Below are 8,045 nucleotides of genomic sequence, written 5' to 3'. Positions count from 1 at the left end.
GAAAAAGAAGAGGGGTTAGAAGAAGAGGGGTTAGAGGAAGGTAAAGAATGGAAGGGAGATGAAAGAAGAAGAGGGGTTAGAAGAAGAGGGGTTAGAGGAAGGTAAAGAATGGAAGGGAGATGAAAGAAGAAGAGGGGTTAGAAGAAGAGGGGTTAGAGGAAGGTAAAGAATGGAAGGGAGATGAAAGAAGAAGAGGGGTTAGAAGAAGAGGGGTTAGAGGAAGGTAAAGAATGGAAGGGAGATGAAAGAAGAAGAGGGGTTAGAAGAAGAGGGGTTAGAGGAAGGTAAAGAATGGAAGGGAAATGAAAAAGAAGAGGGGTTAGTAGAAGGTAAAAAATGGGAGGTGATAAAGGAGACACAAATGGACAAAGAACGGCGTCACAATTGCACACACAAAAAAAACAGTGGAGATCAATGAAAAGGAAGGAAATGTACAGTGGAAGTGCCTGTTTCGAGTGTGTGGTGGTGGTGGTGGTGGTAATCGCAGTCTGAGTAGCAGGCTTTTTTTTTTTTACATTTGTTACCTTGTTTTATGCCCTTGAACTGACTCCTCTGCCGTAAAAAAAAAAAATAATAAATAAATAAAAGTCTGGAGGAGCTGATATACTAGACAAAGTACGGCGTCACAGTCACACCAAAAGAAGTACTTGGGAGACATGAACGAAACGGACAAAAAACGTACGTAGGGTGGAGGTGCCTATACTAGATGGTTCGAGTGGGCGTGGTGGTGGTTATCGCACGGTGGAGGAACCGATATGTATGATGGACAGAGCACGGCGTCACAATCACACCAGAAGAAGTACTTGGGAGATATGAAAGAAACGGACGAAAACGGACGTACAGCGGAGGAGTCTATATACAACGGACAAAAGGGGGCGATGCACTTCCCTCTTAAAAAATGTAGAACTGACGAAAGAGTGGAGATGAATGGAATGGGCGAAAGGGAACGTACAATACAGGTGCCTATAGAACTGACGAAAGGGGGCGCTGCACTCCTCCCCCCACTCCCCCTAAAAAAATAAACAGCTGACAAGAGAATGGACAAAAGGACGGGGACACTGGCACATAAACATAGTGTGAAGGTGCCGACCCTACAGAAAGGACGAGAGCGGCGTCACACTAACACACAAATGAAAAAAAAAAAAGACATAGCCGTGAATACTGAACAAAAGGCAACATCACACAGCCCCCAACTAAAAAAAAAGATTAACGGTGGTGTCTGTCAATAGCATGAACAAAAAAAAATAAGAGAAACAGACACCCTCAGCCCAGAAAAAAAGACTTACAGAGCAGACAAAAAGCGGCGTCACACTAGCCAAGAGAAAAAATATGAATAAATCTTCCCAACATGCTGAGCCACTACGCCAAGGCTTTTCTTTGGAACTTTTGTTGGGCAGTAGACGAGCGGGGGACGTTGACGCCGGCTCATTACTCTTTGTGTGGGGCCGCGACTGCCGCCCGAGAGCCACAATGAAGCAGACGGCGCTGGCTGGCAAGAAGGACAGGCCCGGACGACGTAGAACAAATTGCGACATGAATGTGAATACCAACGTGCACGAAGCCTCAATTACCTCTGTTTCTGCATAAAGTTGGTATGTGTACTAACAGACCAAGATTAAGAGCTATCTTCAAAAAAATAATTGCCTGCAACATGCTACTCAGGGAAAAACGTTGAAAAGAAAGTATCAAACGTCCAGAGACAGAGTAAGACCTTGCGAAAAAAGATCCCTGTAACATGCTATTCCAAAAAAAAAAAGTACTAAATTAACTATCAAATTTAAGTCCAAAACTCTTCTATTGAATGAGTTTGACACAGGAGAGAGAAAACAGAGTTGCATAAGGAAGGCTGTCCCTGAGTTTACAAATGAGAGAGGAGAAGTAGTTGAGATACTGGTTACCTCTTGCACTGATAAGTTGGACGGCATAAGGATGAGGCCGCGGTCCATGCTTTTGTTGGCATGGGGCATAGAACAGTGGATCTCACCTGCCGAGAAAAAAGATGCAATCATTAGTGGCAAGGCTATGGAAACACTCAATAGATTTCGTACTTGTAGAGAAACATTATGGGAAATTTAGCACCAAAACCATCACTCTTGACATTCATATTACTAATCTGCAAGGAATGATACAACGAATATTAAAATTACACGTCTTTCGCAAATCAGCTTAAGAGAATGTGGAATAAATGGTCTTGTCATGTGGTCTTGTGTTGTATATTACGTAGTTTTGGTTAGTTTGGGTTCAAGAGATTGTGATAAAGAAAAATTTGGAGAATGTGAATAAAGAGCGTTGTGTTATATCCTTCTTAGTTTTGTCACTGATGTACGTTTCTTCCAACATCCTAAAGAGAATCTATGAGAATGTGGAAAAGAAAACCTATGAGAATGTGAAAAAGAAAACTTATGAGAATGTGGAAAAGAAAACCTATGAGAATGTGGAAAAGAAAACCTATGAGAATGTGGAAAACAAAACCTATGAGAATGTGGAAAAGAAAACCTATGAGAATGTGGAAAACAAAACCTATGAGAATGTGGAAAACAAAACCTATGAGAATGTGGAAAAAAAGCCCATGTGTTATAATGTTTCTAAATTTTCTCAATGGCGCGCGTTTCTTAATTTCTAACCTCCCTTCCTTCACGGCCGATGTCTACATACCCTGTGACGTGGGTGAGGATTTCCGCGTCATGAATAAACTTTAATACCCATGAAAATTAATCAGTATTACATTTATCACACTAAGTCCAACCGTCGCCGTGAGCCCGTGACTGATGTTAAGCCTGCTGACGAAGATGAAAAGATATGATGATGATGATGATGATGATACTTGCTGCTTTGGCTAATACTGTGGCTGAATTTAATGTTAGTGTAATGTGTGTGTGTGTGTGTGTGTGTGTGTGTGTGTGTGTGTGTGTGTGTGTGTGTGTGTGTGCAAGCCTCTGACCTGTACGATTTGAGATAAGGCACTTACTGTTCGCTCTTTGTAACCTGTTTGTTCGTTGTGACCTAAGAATATTTTCACATTTCCAAGCGATTCAAATTGTGATGAGTCGAAGGGAAAATATATAGGGAATAAATGGAGTGGGTCGGGGGGTGGATGTTTTCGATGGCGCCACTATAAACACTTGCCTGCGCCATGACGAGCTGGGGCCGACTACCATCTAGCACCTCAAGAAAAGCCTACCGGTGCTATAAGCGTACACGTAAAAAAAAAAAATAATAATAAATAAATAAAAATAAGTACGGGAAGCAAATTTTAAGAGTGGTTAATCACGAGATAACTGTACAGCTAATACGATATTCTTGTAACTTTGCATATACCAACTTTTAACTATCCCTCGTAAGGGATGTGAAACTATTCCTGTATGAGAGGATTTGAAACGACTGCAGGTTCCGTGAATATGAAGGAGACGGCCTCTGCAAATGACAATGGGTGGGTGGTGTGCGTGGGTCCTACTGTGTTAATTAGTGAGCCCAGCGAGGGAGGAGAAGGCAGGGGGGAATGAGGGAAGGGAGGGGAAAGGTGGGGAGGACACGATGGGAAGGAAAGTTAAGTAGAATAGAATTGAGGAGAGAGAGAGAGAGAGAGAGAGAGAGAGAGAGAGAGAGAGAGAGAGAGAGAGAGAGAGAGAGAGAGAGAGAGAGAGAGAGAGAGAGAATTATTGTAATGGATCGTGCACACAAAGCAAAGCATGGAGCCTAAAAAAAACACTGCATATTTATGTACTGCATTCTCTAAGAGGAGGGTACACGTACCGACGCATTATTAATACATTTATCATTATTATTATTATTATTATTATTATTATTATTATTATTATTATTATTATTATTGACAGTGCTATCATCACCATCAGCATGAAGGTTAATAATAATAATGGGACAGTATCGCATCATTGGAAGTAAGTAAGTAGTAGTAGTAGTAGTAGTAGTAGTAGTAGTAGTAGTAGTAGTAGTGGTGGTGGTGGTGGCAGTAGAAACAATAAATGTAGTTGTTGTTGTTGTTGTTGTTGTTGGAGGTTGTGTTGGTGGTGGTGGTGGCAGCAGTAGAAACAGTAGATGTAGTTGTTGTTGTTGTTGTTGTTGTTGTTGTTGATGTTGTTGGAGGTTGTGCTGTTGTTGGTGGTGGTGGCAGTAGCAAAAACAGTATCAGTATATAGTTGTTGTTGTTGTTGTTGTTGTTGAAGGTTGTGGTGGCGGTGGTGGTGGGGAGGCAGGCGGCGGCGTGGGAGGCGTATCAGCAGCAGCAATAATGGTTTTCTATACCGCCTGATTACCCTGATATACGCATGCGTCACCGGCTCCTGCCACGCACCGGTTATGGCGAGCAGTGTGTTCTCCTTCAGGCGTTTCTCAGTACGACGCAACTTCAGAGCTTCATAATCTAATATGAAGCCTCGTGAGAGGACAACTAAGTGTGTGCCTCGCGAAAACTGGTATTATCGAGTTCACCACTTGTTAGGTGGCGGCACAATGAACAGCCACTCGGCGGTTCTTAAAAATATTGAAACGACGCATGCCACCCTCCCGACCTTCCCCCTCTCTCTCCTTCCATGCGAGTACACGACCGCACTGTACGACCCCTAGGCTAATAACTAACTAAGCGAGCGACAAGATACGCGATACACAGGGGAGCCTCAAAAACAAGGAGCTCAACAAAGACGGTACACTGGGAGACAAAGCCCATAGACGTCCACAGCCAGGTCTTGCACCAGCTCGGGTTTCGGGGGAGGGGGAGAGGGGGTGGGAGCGCGACGTCACCACACAATGTTTTTCAGTGGAAGTATTATGGCAGGACAATGTGTGGCGACCTATAAATAATGATTATGCGCCACCTGCTCCAGCGCCTGACAAAAACAACGGTCTCAATATGGCAGCAGCCCCGTCACGCCGCTCCTCCAGGCAAAATAATAACACCAGCCTTGAAATATTTCCCCCCAGAAGGATAAGAAGGTAATAACATCTTTCGTTTATCACCAAACACGTTATGGTTAGTTATTATTATTATTATTATTATTATTATTATTATTACTACTATCATTATTATTATTATTACTGAGATCCATTAAAGGGCATCAAGGGAAAAGATAAATAAATAGACCTTTGATGAGCAGACACGGAAATGAAAAACAGTGACAGTAAAGTAAGACGAGGGAAAAATAAAGGAAAAAAAATAGAGGACAAACAAAGTGCCTGATGAGTTGACAGGTGGATGTTGACTTCTGCTTTAAACTGATCACCGTCAATAATATACAATCTCATCAAAGTACATTCCACATTTTCATCAATTTGGGGCTTATTTTATTATTGTTTCCTTTTTTTGTGCCCTTGTGCGGTCTCCTTTGCTGTAAAAAAAAAATGAACGTGAAAATTGGTTAGTTGCGTAAAATCCACTTCATGCTGTCACGATAAGCAGGTTGGAGGTAAATGCATGAATGAATGGCAGTAAAGAAGTAGCAAAAAAAAGACGCTGGGATGGATTCTGGCACTATTTTCTGAAGCATCACATGGTGGGAACCGAACCAAATGCTGATCCCACGACTACAGGCTACAGGAATAGACTTGGACACGATGATTTCACCCATGCAAAAACCAGAAGTAAAGGTCAACAAATAACACAAATAAATATACACACACACAAAGCATCAGCACGTATATAAAATTAAAACTAGCGTGTGGCAGTAACAGAGAATGATAATAATAAGCATTGAAGTGGATATAATTAGCGGCCCTCCAATTATGTTATTACGAAAGGTATGTATATGTTCGTACCTCCCACTTGACGATTAGAACATTTATGGAAGTATGAGTTAGCGATAAAAATAGATCAAAATACGTAGTAGTAGTAGTAGTAGTAGTAGTAGTAGTAGTAGTAGTAGTAGTAGTAGTAGTAGTAGTAGTAGTAGTAGTAGTAGTAGTAGTAGTAGTAGTAGAGGTAGTAGTAGAAGTAGTAAAGACAATGGGGAGGTCCAATTATGATTCACAACAGTTTTAAAAGTTATTGATAAATAATCTTACAAATGTAGTAGTTGGCAACAAAAGTAGTAGTAGTTGTAGTAGTAGTAGTAGTAGTAGTAGTCTACCTCCATTCTTCTTTTGATCGATCCTGCCCTTGAATGGCACAGCACAATGACTCAGATACTCGTTTTCTATTCATTCATCACCTTGTATGGTCATGGATGTATTACTATTACTACCATCATCATCAACAATATCACCGGCCGTGGAAGCTTTTCTCCAACCATTTTCGTGACGCCCCTCCGTGTGTTTCAGTAGGTTCTTCGTGCGGTAAGAGGACACAGATCATGGAAAAAGTTGGAAAGTTTCGTTTAGTCGGCGCAACATCTGTGGTCATATGCCGGAGAGAGACAGAAGGGAAAGGAGTTATAGGAGAAGGAAACAGAGCCCAGGAGACGGGACACAACCCCGGATTAATACCTGGTACCCATTCACTGCTGGGTGGACAGAGGCGTAGGGTATCGGAAAAGCCGCCCAAATTTTTCCACTCCGCCCGGGAATCGAACCCGGGCTCTCTCGGACACAGATCATGGGCTAGATATATAAACACGACAGAAAAAGAAGAGTTGGGTATGAATGCGAGGCTCTGTATGCGAGACGAGTATCAGCTCAGTATTGGTAACATTTTTTTTCCCATGCGTGTTGCTAGAAAAAGGTTCATGCATACCAAAGCCTTTCAGGTGACTGGCACTCGGTTGTATAAGCCTGCTCCTTTTTCCCCCATACACGTCCTGCCTATCTCATCGCATCTCATCCCACACCCAAACCCACTTCCTAATACGGTCACATCCTCACCCTAACCTATCCCATTCTTCCATCCCATCAACATTCACAAGCCATACTTTTATCTCTTCCTGTCCACTTACCTCGCCCTCTCCATTCTATCCCGCCGATCCATCCTTCTACTCCCCACTTACCTACAACCAATACCATTCTTGTCTTCCATTTCTCTTGACCCCACCACCTGCAGCATGTCCTTCTTATAATACTTTTTCAATACAGCATACGCTCAAACCTGATCCAATCTTATACCACAGTTTTATGCCATGCACACAACCCCGAACCCTTCTTGCTATGCGTTTCCAATACTGCACCTGACCTCATTCTAGCCCTTACCTTCCCATCCCTCTCACCGAAAAACTCATCCTATCCTCCCAACACACACAAAAACCTAGTCCTTATCAGCAATCCTTTTTCTTCAGTGCCTTCACCCATCCTCCCTTGCTTCAACTACACCCAGCATCCCCCACACACCCGTCCTACACCATCCCATCCCATCCCGCTGGCCTACCCACCACGCCCAACCACGTCCGAGAAGGTACTCACTCGTATAAGCAGAGAAAGGCAATCATGTTTAGACTCTTGTGACGCAAGTGTCGAGCAAGGACGCCCTCACCCTTACTCTGCAGCCAGCCAGCAAAAACCTGAGCGCCCTGGGCATGTGTGGCAAGGATTCGGTCTTTTTTTTTACGGGTTGTTATTTCTAAACTTCTCCTCCTCCTTCTTCCTGCTCCCTCCTTCCCTCGCTAGTTCCCTTCTTGACCGCCTTGTTGTTATTGTTGTTGTTGTTGCTATTTTGGGGACTTCGTCTGATTGTTGGGTGGGATTGAAGTTGTTTGCAAGTTAACCCGCGCGTGTGCACTTTACACACACACACACACACACACACACACACACACACACACAAACACACACACACACACACACACACACACACACACAAGGTGACTCCCAACCAATAAGGAAACCAACCCAGCCTCCGAGAAGATCGGTAGAGTAATTGAGTCGGATCAGGACGCTAGTATTCTCCAAGGTGAACTCAACAGATTATATGACTGGGCGGATAAATGGCAGATGGAGTTCAATGAACAACCCTCACATAACTATTGCTTAAATGACACTCTCATAAGTAGGTCTGGGTGCGAGAGGATTTAGGTGAGCTCTGATCTCCGTCCAAGGGCACAATGCATTCAAGCTAGAAATCGAGCTAATAGGGTACTGGGATTTATTTCAAGGAGCGTAAGCGAAGT

General features: G+C 43.1%; 2 long non-coding RNA genes across 2 annotated transcripts in view; one reads left to right on the top strand and one right to left on the bottom strand.

Moving 5' to 3' along the window:
- LOC127006132 (uncharacterized) overlaps positions 1–587 on the top strand; it is a 2,008-nt gene extending 1,421 nt beyond the window's left edge. The window contains exon 4 of the long non-coding RNA XR_007759089.1: positions 41–587. This is a non-coding gene — a long non-coding RNA (uncharacterized LOC127006132). The remainder of the gene's footprint in view (positions 1–40) is intronic.
- LOC127006133 (uncharacterized) overlaps positions 1–7,757 on the bottom strand; it is a 10,346-nt gene extending 2,589 nt beyond the window's left edge. The window contains exons 1-2 of the long non-coding RNA XR_007759090.1: positions 7,342–7,757; positions 1,899–1,984 (exon numbers count right to left, since the gene is read on the bottom strand). This is a non-coding gene — a long non-coding RNA (uncharacterized LOC127006133). The remainder of the gene's footprint in view (positions 1–1,898; positions 1,985–7,341) is intronic.
- Between the last annotated feature and the right edge of the window lie 288 nt (positions 7,758–8,045).

Source organism: Eriocheir sinensis, chromosome 32, assembly GCF_024679095.1.
Source record: "Eriocheir sinensis breed Jianghai 21 chromosome 32, ASM2467909v1, whole genome shotgun sequence".
Classification (NCBI taxonomy): Eukaryota; Metazoa; Arthropoda; class Malacostraca; order Decapoda; family Varunidae; genus Eriocheir; species Eriocheir sinensis.
This window is presented reverse-complemented; position numbering and strand designations above follow the sequence as displayed.